This window comes from Pygoscelis adeliae, unplaced genomic scaffold (genome assembly GCF_000699105.1).
Source record: "Pygoscelis adeliae isolate BGI_AS28 unplaced genomic scaffold, ASM69910v1 Scaffold244, whole genome shotgun sequence".
NCBI lineage: Eukaryota > Metazoa > Chordata > Aves > Sphenisciformes > Spheniscidae > Pygoscelis > Pygoscelis adeliae.
The window spans coordinates 2,156,287-2,177,588 of NW_008824648.1; the positions used below are offsets into that span (position 1 = coordinate 2,156,287).

At 39.7% G+C, this 21,302-nt stretch overlaps 1 protein-coding gene across 3 annotated transcripts in view; it reads right to left on the reverse strand.

The window, feature by feature from the left end:
• NDST2 (N-deacetylase/N-sulfotransferase (heparan glucosaminyl) 2) overlaps positions 1-21,302 on the reverse strand; it is a 142,739-nt gene that overhangs the window by 97,376 nt on the left and 24,061 nt on the right. For all 3 annotated transcript variants that reach the window (XM_009322451.1, XM_009322453.1, XM_009322452.1), the window contains exon 2: positions 14,143-14,222. The gene's annotated coding sequence lies outside the window, so the exon portion shown is untranslated. The remainder of the gene's footprint in view (positions 1-14,142; positions 14,223-21,302) is intronic.

Genomic DNA, 21,302 nt, shown 5'->3' on the forward strand with positions numbered 1-21,302 from the left:
AGGCCAGGCTGGATGGGGTTTTGAGCAACCTGGTCTAGTGGAAGGTGTCCCTGACCATGGCAGGGGGGGTGGAACTAGATGATCGTTAAGGTCCCTTCCGACCCAAGCCATTCTGTGATTATATACCCATAGAAATGGAGAGCTTTCCCAAATCCATTCTAGCAGCACGCTTTAGGCAAGGGGGAAGACACTGACAATGTTACCAATATTCAGAAATGTGCCAAAAAGCATTCCAAGAGCAGAGAGCCGTACCGACCATACTGTCCTACTGTGCATTTTCCTACAGAAAGGGAATGCCTCTCACCAACGAGATACACATTTTGGAAATGAATCCACTATCAATTGGCTAAAGCTAGCATCTCAAAGGCACCCTACCAAGGGGTACTGAAGTGAGGAGAGAAGCATACCCACAGAGAATCAAAGTCTTACTCAGCTTCCCAGAACAGAATAATAAACAGTACAGCACAGCCAACAAGGACTGCCCACCATGCGTGCCTGTCATGCAATAATAAAAGCTGGAATACAGCAATAGCTTCAGGCTGGCTGAGAACGAAGCTGACTCTAGTTCTGATCGAGTTTGGTGGTCTCCACACAGCTCTTGCATTACAAAAGCTACCATCTCAACTGGCAGCAATTTTACAGAGAAGTGAACCAGTGGTGAACCTGAACCAGTGGTGAATCTCACTAGTGGGATGGCATTGGCAATGGCACATCGTGGCATCCTGTATTGCACCTGCTCGGGGAACAAACAGATCTTCTGCTGCCACAGCTGTGAACCCAGAACTAATTTCACTTTTTTCAAGTAGATGCCTGCTCCGAAAGCCTTGTCATGCCTACCAAGAAAATTAACACGTGAAGTGACTACGCTGTAAGAGTGATATGATTTAGCAGTAGAACGCTTTACTACAGCTGTTCCCTGAAGTACCACATTAAAATAGGGAAATTAGCAATCCTGTTCTACATTTAAAAAAGAAAATAAATACGTTAAAACTTAGCAAATATGCCAAGTTTTAAGTATCCATCCACCGACCAACACAGCTGAGACTGAGCCAGAATTTAGAGTGTCCAAGAGAAGATGTCTTGAAAGGTGTTTTAATACAACAGAGAGATACCCCAGCCCCAGACTGACTTGCCTGACACGTGGAAATGGTGGAGACCAAATACTCTCCTGTTCGTGCTCACAACCTTGAGGAAAGCTCAGTTAACCAGATACTCCCCATCCACAGGTACTCACAGAGACTGATACTGTGCCATAAATCAACACAACAGCAAAACCCCCTAGTTAAAAGCCAGAACAGTGGAGGGACTGGCAGGGCAGCCACGAGTCACTGTTCACCAAGATGCTTTTCTGGTCCTCAATGCCCTCTTATTTCATATAAACCAGAACCCTTCAGCCCCAGAATAATGACATCAGAGAAGGAAAGAGGGCATTTATCAAGCTGTCAGGGCAAAAGACTCAAGTCCAGCAATCTCCACCCAGGCCAACAGCTATCCCACTGAATACCATGGGCAAAAAAAAGGCAATGTCTCAGGCTTCTCCACCTCTGAAGCTACAATTCAGATCTTTTTTTTCTTAAAAAGGAATTTTTACTTCTGGGATTAAACACCACATTAACTTATCATCACCATCTGAGGAATAAACACCCATTTTTATTTCAGGTCAGAAATCACTCACCATCACAGAAATAATTTATGCAGTTGTTAGGTTAACAGCTTTGCAGGTCCTGTCAATGTCAAAAGTTCATCTGCTGTGGGAAAGGAACTTTTTTTTTTTGGTTTGACATTCCCAATTTCATTCCAGCTAAACTAAAGACAATTTCTAATAAACATGGCAAAAGAACTACAAATTTATACTTATGAGCACCATGGAATAAAACTCATATTTTACCTGGCTGAAATGCAGAAGTGAGATTCTGATCCCCCTTAGAATGAAGGGGTAATGTTTTTCTTTTTTGCACTGTTAGTGATAGCAGTTAGTGCTGATTCATTTGCATTAGCAAAGAAGCATCTCACAAGCAAAGAAGACGGATACTCAATGATAAAGATTCAGAGGACAAAACAGTAAAAATACTACCCATGAATCTTTCCAAGCATACATTAAAATGGTTTCTGGGAATAAAAAAGGCTAAAAAACATGACTAGAAAGCACACAAAAATCTTCCGAGATGTCCAGACCCCAAAAACTTCTGAGGACAGCATTCTGGAAAGCCAAAGCATCTTGATTTAAATTGACAATCATGGCTGAAATCTCTCTGAGCTATTCTCAATACAAGTTATTTCAAGGTAGGAATGAATATGGACAGAGAGTACACAGACTGAGTTGACCTGACGACACAACACGTGTGTCATCAGTAAAAGAACACACCGTACCACTGAATTACCAGTCATTTCCCACTGCAGCAGACCACCCCCAAAGGGGAGGGATGGACTTCATGCATACAATTTTATCAAAACATATTTCTCTAATAAGCAAAATGATATTAACGCCATAGCTTCCTAACTTCAAGTTTGCCACAAAATTAATCAAAGAGAAGAGTTTAATAAAAATCTCTTCAAAAGAATCAGTCGTATTTATTCAGACCAACCCCATAAGGGTAAAGATCTTCTGAATCCCATGGGATTGAAATTTTAACATGTGGTAGGTTTTTTTTCTTTTTTTAATTAAGAGTGTTTTAAAAACTTTTCATAAAATAGGAACTTGTAATCAACATCATCCATTAAACAATTTTTCCACTACTCTAGAAACAAAAAGAATAAATGCAAAATCCTTTGCATCATAAGAGTTTCATGTTTCATAAGAGACAGAGAGCAAATGACTACAAGAGTCCTAACAATTTGTTTGGCTAATGCTATCTAAAACAACACAAAGTCACATCAATCTGTTATCCAAGAACGTCCAATGGCACTAAACATTAATGACACACGGAGAGGTGAAAGCTATCAACCAGTGAAGGAAGAGCTTGCTGTATCTGCAGTAAAGGTTTTCAGTATTTCATGTGCAAACGTTTTCATGCAAATAAATACATGTACTTCTAAACTGAAAAAGTTTACAAGGGCAAAATTAGCTGTTTTCATTGAGTATAAATCAGACAGCTGCCTGTAATTGGAACCAGGAGCAAAAGACGTATAAGAAATGCTTTCTTCTTTGCAGATGTTTTTCCGAGATTTAAGGGAAAGTTCTACTTCAAGAAATGAATATAACGCTATCCAAATCTACATGGTCTATGGCTTTAATGGGTAAATTTACATGTGAATAGTTGGTTTCTTTTTTTTTTTTTCATTCCCAATTTCCTCTTGGATTTTACCTATTTCATATGAGATTAAAACAGCTACAAAGATTCTGCAAGCCAAATTAAGCACACCGTGATACCTCTGCAAAAAAAGCTATCTTTTAACAAGCAGCAGGGGGGTCAATGCAAATGAATCAGCACTAACTGCTATCACTAACAGTGCAAAAAAGAAAAACATTACCCCTTCATTCTAAGGGGGATCAGAAAAGGCTGCAAATTGTAAGAAGCAAGTTTTACAGATGAAGAAATTAGATACAAGTTTCATATGACAGAGGCATGTCTAAGTGTCTATTTCTGTCTGCATTTCATAATGCTACTGAAATATAAGTGATGTCCAACATATGCTTGGGACACAGGACACTACTTAAGGCACAGCACTAAGCTGTGCCTTAAAGGTCCATCAGTGTAAATAATGCAAAACCAATGGGTTTGGGGATTTTTTTGGGGGGGGCGAGGGGGAGAGTGGAGAGAACACATCCTAACCAATCTTCTTATTTTCCTACTAAGTCAGCATCTCAACAGCTTAACTATCTATAAATGAACCTGCCTCTTCAGAAGAAACTGATTTCATTTAATTCAGTATCATTCTGCAAATAAGAGGACAGTATTTAGAACAGATGGCACAATTTACTTCAGCCTTTCTGCTACAACTAACTGCTCCCACGATTTCTAAACCACTTTCCAGTTTTACACACAATGATTCCAGCTGGTACAAAACAGAGAAACTTCCCCTTCAGTGGGGTGAAGGGAAAACCACAATCAAAACACTTTTCAACATGCCAGCTGACCAAGACGTTGCAGCTAAATAGAAAGAAGAACCATAAATTACATATTTTTATGCACCCCCACTCCCAAGATACCAAAATAATGGAAGAACCAGCTGAGGTACCCATGCAGATGTGACCTAAGAGGCCTCAGGCACAGACAAATAAGTAACTTCTGCAACTTTCAAGGCAACACAAGTTCCCAGCTGCCAGCTTCTCTTCCCCAGTGTAATAAGATGTAACACAAATTCAGTTTACAGTATGATGCCATATTTTGGCTGGAAGGCATAAGAGATCTGAATTTAACAACGTGTTAAATTGGAGGGTAGCACCTGTGTCTTACTACCACAGCCTGCTTGATTTCCCCAGGGCCGGAGATGTGCCTGCCACCTGGAGATGGGCAGTGCAGGCTGACTTATTCTTCCTAGGCAGAACTACCTGGGCGCAAGGTCCCAAACCTGACCGCAGATCCTAGGCACTGTGATAGTGGTGGGGAGGGAAAGCACACTTTGAATGCTATCAAATGCTTCAGAGAAAAGGGTTAGTCTCTGAAAGAGAATATTTAACATCATTTACAAGCATCTCTCGCATTCTCTCTTCCCGCTTGTCTGTGCTGATATAACAAAGGTGGGCATACATTATCATTCAGGCAACTGCTTCAAGTGACCGCACCGCAGGCAGAAGCATCAACACGTACTGCAAAAGGACATGTTAGGGAGGCTCCTCTCTCCTACAAAATGCTTTAAAACAACCCTCTCTGCTGCAGCATGGACTCTAATCAAACACCTGCATTCTCTCAAGGTATCTTACTGAAAAACACGGGTAATATGCTGTGTAATGGAAGGGGACAAAGCCTTGCTTCCCAGAAAATAAAACCAGACAGCTGATTCTACCAGAGGAAAAAAAGGAGGTTGAAGGTCTCACTAATGGCTTTGTAAGTGTCTGATTTCTAATGCTAAAAGCTTCCTGCACTTAGGTTATGAATTTGGAAGGGCTAAATTACAAAACAAAAGTATGTTACACATTGTCTCAGAGGCACGTTAATTTCTACCTCTTCTGTGAAGATAATTTGTACGTTGCAGTTTTCTGCATTTCGAAACTTCATCATCTTTTGGAGCAGCAAAAAAGGAAGACGTGTTGCTGAAAACATCTCATATTTTCTAGGCTGACCTTGTGTTCACTGCTTCCCCACACAAACGAATGCCAAAATACCAAACCAATCTTCTGTCCTGCTGCCTTTTCACTCTGACCTCCAAGTAAGTACTCCTAAATATTTCGTGACTGCTTGGAAAAATCTACTGTATTCCCACCCCCTCAAACCACTCCTCTGTAAAACAGTTAATCTTGAAAATACAATGCTGTCACCTTCCTTTTGCAGGTTTCTGCCATTGCTGTCACTATGGAAACAATCAGAACATCAAATATGTCAGTAAGCATGATTTATAAAATACGAAAGTGCCAAAGATAAAGACTCTACATAAAAAACAATCAAGACAAAATCAGCTTGTTAGCATGGAAACATTGGCTTTAAAGGATTTTCAAGTTCATATGAATTCTTAGGGCAATGCTGCACCGAGCTACGGCCAAGGAGAGAGCTACCAGTGCTGCATCGTGCATGAAGTCACACAGCCAAAGGCTGCAACTATCCACCAGGACAAAGTGTTGTAATCATTCCTTTTCCATCCATTTAAAACACAAAAATCAGACAGTAGAGAAAAGTCAGTGTATCCCCAAAACATTACACCAACGTAAGAAATACTATAAGACATACAGACAGTTGTTTCTTTGAGATTTAGAAATAAATTAAGGAAGGCCCTTGCAGCTTGCTTTGCCTCTATCTCAATAGCGCATTCAGTCGTCTTCCCCTCTGTTCATCATCTTCCTTCACATCCGCGTCAGAAGCAAAGTCAAAGCCAATTATTCTTAGCTTCCCAACCAAACAAAGATTTAAAGCAATTCTTAGAGAAACATCAGCTATAGAGCTTGGTTGGACAGCTATTCTGTTGTGTTGTGGCTTCAGCAATGCAAAAGCAGAGTGCTTATTATCGCTGCAAGATGGGGTTCATCCAAGTCCTGTATGTGCAGAAGAAGCAGTTTTCCCCCACTCCCAAAGCTCGCCACATACTTCATTTTGACATGTTGACTCAATTATAGCACACGGGAGCCTCCAGGGAACAAACACAGCTTTTTTTGAGACAACTCCCTCTCCACCACACACGCATTCTCTCTGTGCTTTTTTAGAAGCTCATTTCAGGGAATGTTTTGCCTTTCATCATCCCATTATTCTCTCTTTCTCTTCCCTCACTACATTACTGTGATGTACCTACGCGCTCTGTGTTGCTGCTTTTCCTCACCGGTACTGGCTTAGAAAGTAAGCCACTATTCTACCTCAAATTCAGCTACTGAAGTTACAATACAGATGGCAAAAGCAAGAGGGACCCCTTCCTATGCCAAGATAGAACATTTCAGCTTAAGAAAAAAGAGCAAGAAAACAGCTCAAACACAAATTAGAGTCACAGAGCACTAGGAGAAGAGAGGATCAGAAATGCAGCTGTGAAGCACTTCTAAAGCGTTGTGGAGCGAAAAAAATAAGTGTACACTTTTCTTAATAATTACATGGCAAATGGTAAACTCCAGGTGCCATTTCAGGCAGGGGAGACAGTGTGCCAACTAGTCAGTGCTGGACAGGTGACCCTGAAGACTGCTTGCTGCCTTCAGGACTTGGCTGAAGGACTTCTGCACACCCACTTCCTTCAATGCTATGCGCACATAGAACAAATTCCCTTACATTCATTCAGATTCTCCCAAGTGGCTCAGTAAAAGAAGTAGTCTACAGTATTCTTGACTTAAAAACAATTTTTTTGACTGGGTATCTTAATGACAGTTGAAAATTTACCAGGTTATTCACTTTTTGCCACAGGACCGGCCACTTTGGCAGCAGTTCAGGTACTCTAAAATGGAGATAACTCCCTTCCTCACTTGAAACATATGCTTTTGATTCCTGATTTCCAAAATACGAGATTACATGCTTTGCCTAAGATTGTCTCTACTAGAGCTGCAGGAGTCAGCTGGGGTGAATCCAGACAGGAGCTGCAAGGAGAGCACAACTGAAAGATTTGGAATCCTGCACAATCAACAGAGTAAGGAAGAACAAAAGAAGTTATAAATTACAGAACTGAGAGGAAAGGTGGAACAGAGGACAAGGTAAGCTGAATTAATAGCTCTTCTGTGGGAGCTCCCCTTCTACAGAAAGCATCTTCCAGAAACAGAGGGTGAATTTTGATGCACTGTTTTCCTGGTAGTTAATGATGACATTAGTTCACAATATCAGGAAACTGTAAGATAGTACAGAAGACAATTCAGAGCTAGAGTTCATGTTGCTCAAATATTGGACAATTTGAAATAAGCCCTTTTGAAAAGTTTCAAGAAATCCTAAATTAAAATATTCATGGCAATAATCAGTCTTTAGAAATTGACTCACACATTGTACCATGTGAGTTTATATCCTCTTCTATATGGCTCTTTTTTCCCCTCTTTTCCATCAGTCATGCATGCCCAGTCCCACTCATTCCCATTTACACCTCAGAATTAATAACAAGCGTGACCATGAGTTCCACGGACAAATTTGGGCATAATAAAAAGTACCTCCTGTTAGCAGTTCAGGTTTGCTTTTGCTCAGCTCTTCTGAATAACTCTGTTTTTACATGGATAAAGAAATGTAAAAAAGGAGGTTTTAAATTACCCGTGATAAAGTATTCACTACTTCCAAAATATATTACTTTGGATTTGTCATGTCTTCAAAAAAGTTCCAGATTTTTAAACTTAGAATCATATTTATATGGTACTGTGCTACTTCTCATTTATGTGTATACCTCTCTACCCCTCTATTTCTCCTGTATCATTTCCTGCCCTTTAAAGGGACTACGAAACACTGCACTTTGAAGTCCAGGTAACAATATGGTATCTACACAGTATTTTCAGTATTACCATCTATTGTGCATTTCAAGAGACTATAGTACAATTCTGAGACCATAATTAGGCTACTCTAATCAGGCTGACACTAATTACCAATATGACCTCTAGTAAAGACTGCTCTTAAGACCCTGAACAATCACCAAAGTCAGTGCCACAACACCGAGCTGAGAAAAATCTAAGTGATAAACATTACGAACTTCTGCATTTACTGTATGACTTCTGTCAGATCAATTATGCCACTTAGATCAACAGGGGAGATCATTAGCAAAACTCCTCGACATAGATGGAGGGAGCTTTTATTCTTTGGGCATTTGGAAAGGAAGCTAAAGGAACAGCAAACTCAGGTTAACTTATTTCTGAATAAGAAGTCCACACCGTGATGTAAGGTACTTGAGTTTACTACATACTGACTTTCTATCCTTAAAAAGTTCATTTCACCCTTTCGCAATGCATTCATGCAAACAAGTCTTCAGCAGTCAACATGGTGAAACTCTCCCAACCTCCACGTGCCTTCAGAAAACAAAGTGCAAGGTAGAAGAACTGTTTCAAGTGAAAACATTTTCTTGTGATAGTGGATGTATCAAAAATGAAAATTGATTTTACCAGACACTGAAATGAGTACTTTGTATCAATGGAGAAAAGGACCCCTAAAGGGTCATTATGTCACTATAAATATCATCCCCTATAGCCCTGAGATTGATTACTTTCAACCCCATTACTTGGATATAATTTCAAATGATCCTCTTAGCAAGAAGGATCTTAGAAAAAACAGAATACTAAACTTCTCCAATTTATGGAAGGAAGACCTGGGCAACTAGGGACAAGGTTAATTTTATCAGCTATCTCAGCAGAAATACTCAGTGCAGGAAAGAAGAAGTCCCCGAAGCCTGATGCATCACGTACATAAGTAGTCAGAAATATTGCTTTCTTACGGTGACTAGAAGTATAGCCACAGTTAATCATCTAATGCAATATTCGCACATTTAACCAAACATACTTGAAATCCCTCAAGTTGGCCAACAGGCATTAAAGGCTGAAGCAACCGAGCATATCTGGATCTTTGTAAGAGAAGAGATTGATATCAGAGAACTGAGAAGCTTCATTAATAGTTATCAACGTGGCAAACCAGTACTAGTGTGGAAAAAGAGTTTCATTATCTGCAATTCCACTGAAGACAGAAAATTTTTATGGGTCTTGCTTATAAAAGGGGCATACAAAGGAAGCAATATAGAACCGAAGAGAAGGAGGTAATTCTGTTTAATGGAAAAATGTACCTGGAGTCTGAAACACATATGCATTTAATCTTCTCAGGCTGTTCTTGCTTAGTATATCCAGAAAATAAAATTGTATCCATTACCTCTTCCCTCGTTGCTTATCTGATTAGTGAACTAAATATCATCTTCTTACTCTGGGTTCTTGGAGCTTCGTTTTAATAGATTAATGACGATGGAAAAGCCGCAACACTGAGTAGCAAACACTTGCTATTTTCTTTGCCTTTCATGTATTTTCAAAAAGTGCTCAAGTAGAAGATACTTTTCATACACATGCCCAAGGTTCGCAGGTACAAACCACAGACACAAAGGAGGGAACAAGGCACTGCATGCAGTATAATTGAGCCACAAATGTGGGCTAGTCGGTACCAGCTATACCTGTAGCAGACTGAACTTGCTCCAGATACTCTGATGCTCTAAACAGAGCACCAACAAGGCAAATAAGCCTCAGAAGATTTATTTATTTTGCAAAATGACAGTGATTCTCAGTCACATAACAATCATCTTCAAAGAAAATAAACGAAATCCAAAGGATCCTCCTGATTCTGCGCTGTTTGGGAGCCAGCACTTAACATTGCCTATGTCCAAACACTGCTCAGAGAGCTCAGCAGGCTCTCCAGAGGAATCACACACTACCAGACCAGCAGTCAAAATCAACATGTAAACCCAGGTCCCCATTCTACATGGTATACCCCAGCTATTTCAAATATCCTTTCACACTAACATAAGGGGCAAAGACAACCCGTTTGGTAAAAATGAACAAGTAGCAAAAAAACCAGGATAAAATGTAATTTATTGCTCAGTAAATACATTAATTCTATGAATGAACTGCATTGATGACATTTGTGCCCCTTTTCTTTGGCATAAACAAAATAGTTATCCTGCTGAGAGAACAGAACCTCTAAATCTAAATTAAGTTTGCCATCCGTGTAGAGAAAGAGTAAGATGACGATTATGTGACATACCCCTATCACATTTTTAATGCAGTTCTGGAAACTGGAGACATTCAGCAATAAGCACAGTCTAAGAAGTTACAGCAAAATGAAACACCTGAAAGCATGACTGTTGGCAAGGAGCTATCGCCAGGAATGACTGAGGAAGGACAGCACTTCTCAGCAATTTTTCAGACCCAACACACATTCAAAGCTTCTACTTTGTGGAATCTCTCCTGCTCTTCCTAGTTCATGGGAAATTTAGTCTCTGCCAGACAATTCGAGGGAAACTGAACTGCAAATTCCATCAACTTGAACTCTGAGACAGCAACTCGGCTACTGTGAGTCACTGACAGCTGGGAACAATCCTGCCAGCTTGGGAGAAACACCAAATTCAATGCAGTGTCCACCCCCATATACTCTAGTCCACAAAAGCCAGAGCATCTGAAAGGAATCACAAGGATGCTACCGCTTACTGGAGAGAGAGATGTCAGTCTGCTTGAAAAAAATCCCTCAGGCAGGAAGGGCCTGCTTCAGGCAGTTGCTGATAATACAGCCCCCATGCCCAGAGCTCCTCGGCAGAAGAGCACTTCATGTTCAAATCCGGTGTTTCTAACACAGCGGTCCGAAACTTTGCCCTGCGCTTGAATTTCTCGTTTGAGTGAGGATCTGAAAAGGGGGCTTAGGAGGTTTTCCTGCAGTAAACGTATGTACTTAAAATCACTTCCAAACCACCGGTTCTCTGGGTATGGAAAATGAAGAGTAGCATGCAGTACATTAATATAAGGACTCCAAAGATCCCTCTACAGATTCCACGTGTATCACAGGTGTTCAAGCCTTCCTCCATCACAAATCGGAGCACAAAGAAACGGATACCACAGAACATCAGGGATGAGCAATCAGCTCCTTTCGATACCTAAAATTACATTGCTAAATCCAACAATATTCCAAACGAAGAAACATTTTGTATCTCTGGTCTCATCAGGCTCTCTGATTAACAAATCTGACCTGTGCATTGTATACTGCTTTTGTTAGCTGCATGAAGTTACTGCGTGTCTACAGCTCAGCCAATTACACAGACATGACAGAAGGCATACAATAACTCATTTAAAAGGGTGAGAGAAATGACAAGAGGAAAGAAGCAGCTTGATTCAGATCCCTAAAACGCCATCTTTTATAAAAGTATCACATTTGGAAATAAAGTTAAGGGAGTTTGTTTGTTTGAGGGATTTGTTGGGGGGTTTTTTTGTTTGTTTCTTTTTAAGGAATCCATGCCTTCTAGAGGACAACCACAAAAACACAAGTATCCTCAGTAACCGCCCCAACACTTTTCAACATATAAGCTTTGCTTGCTTTTAGGGCCTTGTCTACAACAGCAAGTTTTAGAGGAAAAGCCCAAAATGCTATTTCCAACTCAGTTGTACCACTGTCTCACATGATTTAGCTCCTAATGGTAAAAAGACCAAGGATGCTTAGCCTCAAGAGTACCATTGGTAATTGCTGAACTAAACCTTATTGGAAATGATTATTCTCTACAACCCCCCAGGTACAGATAATTATTCTTTATGATTATTTAATAAAATTACAACCTCATCACTGTAGCTTCTTCCAGGCCAGATCCTTACATCTACCTGCCACCTCTTGCTATTAAGCTTGCTCCTTGCTTGCTCGCAAATCCTTCTGCATATTGTATTCCTCGTGGTTGCTCCTCACCACTTCCTGACGGAAGAAACATACCAAACACAACTGGAAACTCTAATTCAATTCATGAAGTTGTGCCAAATGTCAGTCAGGGACACACTTCTGACACACAGAACTAGTTTTTGAGCTGTATGCAGTAGACTACTTACTTTAGTGTCCTTCTGTTAAGAAATTCTAAGTGTCCTTAGTCAGAAAGGTTTTTCTCGTAGATGTCATAGAGCAAGAGAATCACAGAACAAGACCTTGCTCTACCAAGCATATTTATCCATACACAAAAACAGGAAAAGAATCTTGCTTTGCCTTTCATGATTTCAAAGATATACCCTGAAATTTCGTAGACATCTTTGAAATGACCAGAGTCCAAAAAATAACCCCAAAACCCAACAAACAAAAACCAAAACAAATAAAAAAAGGAAATAAAAAAGTGCAACGCCTTTTGGACACTAAACTCCATTAAATATTCCTATAAGGTCGGAAACATGATTGTGATACAATGGTGGCACGTTACTATGCACTTCTGACGTCAACAGACAAATCTTCTGAAACAAGATGAAGAGGATCCAGATCAGACCAATAACAAAGTGTATTCTGAAAAGACTCTGATTATTAAAACAAATGGATTCAAAAAAACAATCCAAGTTGCAATTACAGAACGGGAGCTCTTCCAACCTCTTTCCTTTTAACAAATACCCATATCTGGTTTAACAGCTGCTTACAAGACAAGGCAATACTTAAATCATGATTTTTAGGTAATTAATATTTTATTAACTATATATAATAATAAATATTTTATTAACTATATATAATAATCACATTTCTGTTAATATGATACAGTGATATCGCTATTAAAAACTTTACTACAGGAAAAATTAAGCAAACAATAACTGACAAAACTTAAATCTATGTATCTCAGTATGTTCAAGTTTTATCAAGTCTGGAAGTCCAGCTTTCTAATGGAATATACAATATTTGCTTTTAATTTTGAACATTCCAAGATCTTTTTATTCATAAAGTCAAGATATTTACTTTACATACTTTCTTGTATATAAAAAGCCTTTTTAGGCTACTAGTTGGAAGTTTCTAGAATGTTTTACCCATGACCCTCTTTGGTTCCTAAAATATTAAGCTAATGACTCTAATGCAGAGTGGTTTTACAGGTAGAGGTAGATAACACCAGTATTTTTAAATACAGAATATGTATAAGGAAAATTGTCTGCAGAAGACCAATACACACATAACATCTGACAGCATGAAGTTGTACGGATGCTCCTGAAGAACGATCTTCAAACCTTAGGCATGACATCCCCATTTCTGACAGTTAATGCAGTCTCATGGAAAACAGACCAATACAGACTTTACAGTATCACATACTTACTTTCATCTACCCTTCCTTAAAGTACTAATACTCTCCTATAAACAAAGTTTTGTCTGCGTGCAGATGAAACACAAACATTATTTCTCAACCATAAAGCACTCTAGATGTCTTTAGAACTTCCCTTCTGGGCTAATCCTCGTCGTTTTACTCTACTCTACTCACTGCCATTTGGGAACACTTGTAAAACGACAGCCTCCCCCCCACACCGCACCTTTGCATGCCTGGCACGCTCAGCATCTCACTGACTGAAAAGAAAGGTTTTGAGAAATTCCTGTGAAGTACTCACAGCAGAGCAATACTATTAAGCTTATCCCCCATCTCATGAGTAGCCTTCTCGATTTGGTAAAAGCCTGTTTTCCTTTTCTTTCACCTAATGTACAGATACCTCAGCTACTTTCAGAAGACAGCTGATGTGATAGACATTAGATTTGGTGAAGAACTCACACAACTATGTAGGAAACGGGTAGTCAAGCACTCCTCTCAGCCATCCCTTCCCATGCTGGTCATAGGGTAGGAATCGTATTTTTATAACTGTTTATTTTCAGGGTCTTGGAGATTTCTCTAGCTCTAAATTCAGATCTGTTCAAGACATGAAACATGCCTACCTTTCAACTTCTCTGGTCTTGCAGTGCTGCAGAATGCCACACAATTTACACTAAACCAGAATTTAACAGTGCTTTGACAGCTGACGCTCATGATTTTATGAGCTGGTAGATTAGATTTTCTCCGTTGCAAACCTAGATACGGTTTAAGGTGACACGTTTGGTGGATCTAAATTTATCAGCTCCTCTGAAAGCAAATGTGCATCAAAGAGGATGGAAGTTAAGTACTCACCTTTTCAGCAGTACCTTTGTTCAGAAGCCAGCACACAGAGCGAAAGCCAACAAGGCCTGGCTCACGAGCACACGCTCCAGCTGGGGAGGGGGGGAAGAGTAAAATGGGTCTGGATTAGAGATACACAGGAAAGAAAGATCAAAGAGTACTTTATTTTATACACGTACGACGATCATTGCACACGGGCTGAGCAAACAACCACTTTGTCCTAAACACAAATTATTCAACAAGACAGTGCACACACTATTGTGCCTCCTTAAAAACATGGCAAGTGAAAGTGAAGACAGTATGTCTTAATCACTGAAACTGATCCCCAATTACATAAAAGAAAAAGCAGGAAGGGGAAGAATATGCTAAGAACCTCCTGGCTTGTTTTAAGAGCTGACAGTCCACCAGTCAGAGTTGCAACTTCCATGGCCGTAAGCATCATGGCACCGAGAACTTGGCTTTAAATTTCACATGAAGACCTTTCTTCATAATGAAAAAGTTAAAACGCACCCTCAGATGAAATCCTCGATATCGGAGCTCAAACAGCAGCTTAAGTCCTTGTACAGATTACACAGGGAGACCATGTACAGAAATGCAATGTAGCATCATAAATTCGCTTTCTCTTAGTGCTGTTTGAAAACTAAGGTTTAGGGTTTTTTGTTTTACAAAGGAAAACCCCAAAACTGGTACACTTTCCAAATTCTTTAAATAACCTCCTCAAATTAATGCCAGGGCTGCCTTCCAGCCAACAGGAGTCAGCCAGCAAATGCCAAGCATAGCCACATTCTTCCTCGCACAAGCCAGCGACTTGGGCAGCGGCTCCATGCAACTCCTCCTCATTGTCCTCCTTCGCCGCACCAGAGCCTAGCAGGTACCTGACATCTATCCAGATAAGAAGCCACCAAGAGTAACAGTGAACCTGAACACCTTTCACTATTTACCCCATCGCACAAGCCAAACGGAGCAGCTTAGGGCTGCTCTCCATCCTCTCAGATGCAGTCAAACTGACTTTCTGGCTGCAACTTAAGACGCACTTTGTTTCATTAAGGAAAAATTCTCTGCTGCCTTCCTCTACGCTAAAAAGGTTTTGCTCCTGTTCTTACCATCCCATCAACTGCAGGTTGGTCACACATAACACAAATAGTAACTTACAGTCTGGGAGCTCCCCCACCATCATTCATGTAGATGCAAACAGGAACAAAACAGTGCAACTAGACCTCTATATCTGGTATTAGTTTGCTCCCATTTATTTGCAGCTACAGCTTTTAGGCAGAATGTAGCAAGGCAACATTCTTGAAAGTCATTCCCAAAGCTTATTCACCTTTCTTCTCCCCTTATATCTTTTAATAGTTTGCCCAACTGTTCCTTTTTTAAACATTTTTCTAAAGGAAGACAGCATCTAAGATCGGTATGTAATAATGTAGATTTGAATTGGCAGGAAGCATTAGGGAGGCAAAATTAAAGAGTTAAGAGAGGCTGCCAACTTGCCTTAATACCTCAAAAGCAAACATAAATTAAATGGGTAAAACAGACTTACTAAATTATTCAAATCTATTTTCATCAGAAAGCTGACTCTTTGATGTTAGGTTATTTCCTGAATCTTTCTACCAGTCTTACATATTATATATTTGTTTTTATATATTTGTTCTTCCAACCTTTCCTTTGGGTAGACTATTCCACACTTTAATATATTTCATAATCTCATTCCCTTGTTTCTAGTTATGCCCCTTCTCACCTTACTAAATTAATTAGTTTCTATCTTTCAAGTGCGTGCCTCTCAAATATTTGTAGACTCTTATCACACCTCTCAGCTACACTTCTCATTATCACATAGCCAAGGTAGACATGTTTGCCCGTCGGTCCCTTGGTCTGTACTCATTTGTCATTCGTCCCTCAACTCTCTTCAGTTGGTTTACTTCTGCCTAGAAACAAGATGTTTGGGCCTGCACGCTTGGCAAGTTAACTCTCACAGTTGTTCAAGAAGGAACTTCTCTTTAATTTGTATAACCCAAAACCATATTAGTGTGCTTTTTGCTGCCATGATGCATCTGCAAACTGATTTATCTGCTGCACAGCTACTCGCCCCAAAGGCTTCTGGTGCTTGGAAAAACACTAGTGCTTGTCCAGTTTCACTCTTCCCCCGGCATGCGCGCACACACATTTCAGGTTAAACTTTTTGACTGCATTCTCTCTAGTGCCTCCCCAAAAATGGGAAATACCAAATTTTTATACTCTCTCATTACTTTTAGTATCTCTAGTTCTTCTGTTAGTGTCTTCATCTACATCTGATTCACCTCCAACATTCAGCATCTTAGAAGTTTAAAAAAAAAAACCAAACAGCCTGTAATAAAGGTGTTAAAAACATACATTTCTCTGTAAGATATGAGACAGGGTCTCCACATGGCTAAACATGATGTTGTTCAGCACTACTGTGTTTACACTTCTGTGACTTTCTGTTGAGAATTTCCTACTCTCAGCCTAAATTACCTAATGCAAAAGGAAAAGACCAAAACAGACAATTCGACACATCTTAAGCCAGGTGTGATACACAGTTAAGCCAACAGCACTCATCCTTCAGAAGGCGGCAGGGATCTCCCCTCCTTCCCCTCCCTTTCCCACACATTAACCAGCCGCACACTGCCTTTGTCGTGCTGCCACACGCTGTGGCAAGCCAGGTATTTTTCTATTTCAGATTTAGTGCATTATGCATCCGCACAAATACTTGCAATGGCATTATGCACCAGATTATGCAGGGACAGGAGAACAGTGGGACTGTGTGAGAACTTACACCACTGAAAAATGTCCACGGGATACTGGTCCTGTATTCCTACTTGTAAGCGCCACCTCAGCATAGGAAAGTAAACCTGAAATCCTGTGAACTGGGAAGTCTGCAAAAACCCAAAGACTTCTCAAGAACAGAGAGAAGGAGAATCCTTCTGAGCATGTGAACACTGAAGATTTCTGCATAGCTGAGGGGACAAGATGAATTGAACACAAGGTAGATCTGTTAAGGAGCTGAATTCTTTCAAGGATTAGAAAAAAAACCCGATGGAGTCAAGGAATACAAGAACACATTGTTTACTGGGACCTTCTCAAAAGATTTGGTCAAATCCTTCACAAAGGGCTACTCAAGTCACTGTGCAGGCAAGAAGAACAAAGTACTGTCACAAATGGGAAACTGGCAAAAAGAAACAAAACAAGAATCACTGATCAGTTTTGAGCGTGGAAGAAGGGTATTTGTGGAGCTCTGAAAGATTAGCATCTATTTTCTTTCAGGTTGTTATTAAACAGTTGCAAAAGAAAGCAGAAACTGAAATAAAATTTCAACTGAACACAACTTTCAGTGAGGTTGGTTGAACACGCAGAATAATGTGGATTAGTTTGGGAAATTCTAACAGAGTGTGCTGTTGGGCACTTTGGGGCCACAGCAACAAAGAAAATGAGAAAGAAATAAAAACAGAAACAGAGAGGGAGGTCTTTAATTATGAGCTATAAATTACCTGTAGTTACTCTGTAAGAATTTATGTTGTGTGTCAATGAAAACAGTCATTTGATCAACATGGTAAAAAAGTAAACAAGACACTTAGAAAAAATAATATTGACATTATATATATATTAACATTCTTTAACATACACTTTCTTAACACATATCTTCACCTTTAATGTGTTTAAGTGCACCTGAAGCAACTGAAACTGTATTTAGCAGAAAGAAAAATCCTCAAGAAAATGCAATGACAATTATCAGGGCAAAGAATATGCTTAAAACTGAGGGGAAACTATACAGAAACAATTTCAGTACCTTTGAAATCACAGACAACAGGCTTGGAAGGAAATTCTTTCAGGTGGGATCAGTGATATCTAAAGCATTCCCAACACATTTCCCTGTTATCTCTGCTAACATCTTCCAGGACAGAGCATCTGGAAGGTCCCTAGGCAATCCAGCCTACTACTTGTGCTGTTGGAAAGTTTTTCCGAAGTCTACTTTAATTCTGCAATTTAAGTCCTTTTCTTCCGGTCTCGCCCTGTGTGAATGTGGCGGAGAAATTGTTCTTTTTCTCTTTGCAGCACTTTAAAATTTTTCAATTATTTTAACTTCTTCAGCCTGAACAATCCTGATTGTTTCATTCTTTCCTTATGGGTCACATTTTCACTGCTATTGCTTTCTCCTGAGCTACCTCCAGTTGGGCCTCGTCTTTCCTCAAGTATGGCGTGCAAAAACAGCTGCAGCAGCCCATCGTTCCAGTACACAGTAAAGAGAAAGACCACGTGTCTCAGATGCTGGGCTCCTTCACATACATTATTTGCATTGTTGACTCATGAACAAGATATGATCCACTACAACACCTGCTTCTTTTCCACAAGCCTACTACTTACCTGGCCTTTGCTGTTCAATATTTGTGCAAGCTGATATATCTTGCCTAAACAAGATGTTTACCTTAAGCAACAACAAAACACACAGTAAAATTAAAAGTCGAGTTATTTAAAGTGGAAGGGAGGAATTAAGGGAGAAGCAGCCGTGCATACCCATGTAATCCATTATCAGAGCTATTTTAGTAAAAGCTAGCAATAAATATGAAAATAGAAACATCTTTAGTTTCTACAAACACAAAGGAGATAGGCATTTATACAGTTTGGGTTTTTTTTAACCTCCTTGCCTTTCAGTGAGTAGTGTGCACTTAAATCTCGTAAGTGTTTCTGAAACTCTCACTCATAATTGTCCATTATGGAGATTTTATCACTTCCTCCAAAACAACTGATCATCAGGTACTACTGGAAACAGAATACCCTATTACACATTATCATTTCTCTGACTGGATACGGCATTCTCATCTTCTCCTTTTTTATTTCTCATTTTATGACACAAGGTAAGCCAAAAAGGAGACTGGGTTTTATAATAAAATGAATCACGATATCAAAGACAGTCACAAAATGACGGATAGAAATTTTTCTTTTATGTTTTTGTGCATGGACATATGAGTTCTGAAAGCTATCATACAGTATTTATGGCAAGACCTAAAAACGTCACCTACAGTTAAAAACAGGAAGCTGTATTTTGTGGCCAAATCATTGAGAAAACATCGTATCGTTTGTTTCAACTATATTCTCATTGCTATTTACATTACAGCACACACCAAAAGGCTTCAGCCAAGGTTAGGATTGCTATGTGTTATGTATCTATCCAAACACAAGCACACAACAGTATCTGTATATATAATCAGATTTCCCTATGCCTAACAAAAGACAGTCCCTGTCCCACATACTTTTCAAAAGAAACAGAGATAGCACACAAGTATTAGAAGAGAAGTATTATCCTAATTTGACAAAAACAGAACTGAGGCAGCAATGAAGTAAACTACCAAAGTTCACATGAAAAGCAGAGCAAGGGACCTAGGTCGAATTTTCTAATCCCAGTTACAGCATATTAACCACAATACAATCCTCCTGCATTCCTTTCCCTAATCACCAAAATAACACAGATGTAGGATGCCTGCACCTAACACTCATTCACAGTAATACTGCTGGCTAAACAACATGCAACAATTCTCCAAGAGAAAGCAAGAAATACTTTCATTCTTTACCGTCCTGAATCTAGGAAGCCAGTTATCACTGTTTTCATTCCCCCTCCTCCTCTGCCAGTTCGCACCAAGGCCTACACAGGCAGGCTTTAAGCGAATAATTTATTTCACAACTGAAGCAAACGAAGAACTCGGTCACTGCAGTCCAACTCTAGCAGTTGGTTGTTGTCATGAGAACTAAAAAATTGCTTTAGTTACTTCACCCTTAAAACAAAGGTATCACGGAGTGCTACTAGAACAGCTGGAAAGAGAAAAATCACACCTTAAGTTAAAGTACAACGCTTCCATATGTGAACAGACCTTAAGAAATAGAGGATTAACTGAAGAAACATTACCAAACCTGTCACAGACATTTTCATCTACACTTGAAAAGAGCATGCAAAAAGAGGTAAGAGTGGCATCAGAAGCGAGCGTATATTTTCATGAAGAAAATCAGAGACACTGCAGGAAATTATGGAAAAGAGAACAGCTGAACCAGAAACTAGGTTAGAAAGGGACATCTCCCCAGAGCCCTAACAAATCCATTACAAGACCCTAGGGAGATGTTAAAAAACAAGGGGCTTTTGTAGCGATGTTTAACACTCCTTTATGCGACACAGTGCATATATTTACCAAGAAGAGTAATTCAGCACACTGAAACTAAAAATACAATTGCATACTGGAAGAAGTTAAGAAGACAGGACAGCATTTGATCAAAGACACACAAAAGGTAACAGATTATGGAAGAGTACAAAAGATGTGAGAAAAACTGATATGGGTTTATTTCAAAGAACAGGGAAGAAACCACAGAGAGAGCTGGCAGAAGATATCACGGAGGTTATACTTGCAGTTTAGTGAAAAGCCTAACACAGCATCACAGCAAAGCACAATCTGCAACAAGCAAGCAAAAGAGCCGAGTACCAACATGCGTGGTGGGTACACAGGAAAAACATCTAACTGGGTACTTTTATGACCTATTTTGTTCATTTTATATTAACGATAGCTTTCTAATCACTTTATGTTTGTATCCAGGCAACAGGACCAACCGTGCATGTAAGAGATCAGGATGCTATTAATAAATCTTTAAGCTGGGGCAGATGACAATTTTTTACAGAGGCAGTGAAGAATCCCAGGCCTTGTTCTCTCCCCGCCAACTGGAAAAAGAAGACCCATCCCACTCGCCCTCCAGATGATATGCTCTGCTGCAATACTGCAGCAAACTACTCCCATCACACAAATTATCACGTGATAAGCGCCAATTCCACTTCCATCATGTGATACAATTACTTCCAGTCAGAGGACAGACAGATATCAGTAAAGGTTGGCAAGAAATTGGTAATTGGGACAATTCATAAACTCCTCAACTTGCTTTCCACTTGCAGAGTCCTGAGAAAAGGGGGTGGACCATGGGCCAGATTAACTTTGCTGCTGCCATGGATCTGATCTGCTGTCCAACCTTCTGACCTTTGAGTAAGGTATTACACAGTTCCTGCTCTCATCCTGTATCTCTCACACACAGCTTTCAATCTAGCAACATCAGAATGATTTACAGAAGAAAATAAAAGAGTCCCACCAGTAAAGATAAGGTAATGTATGCGAACAACTAAATGGCAATGG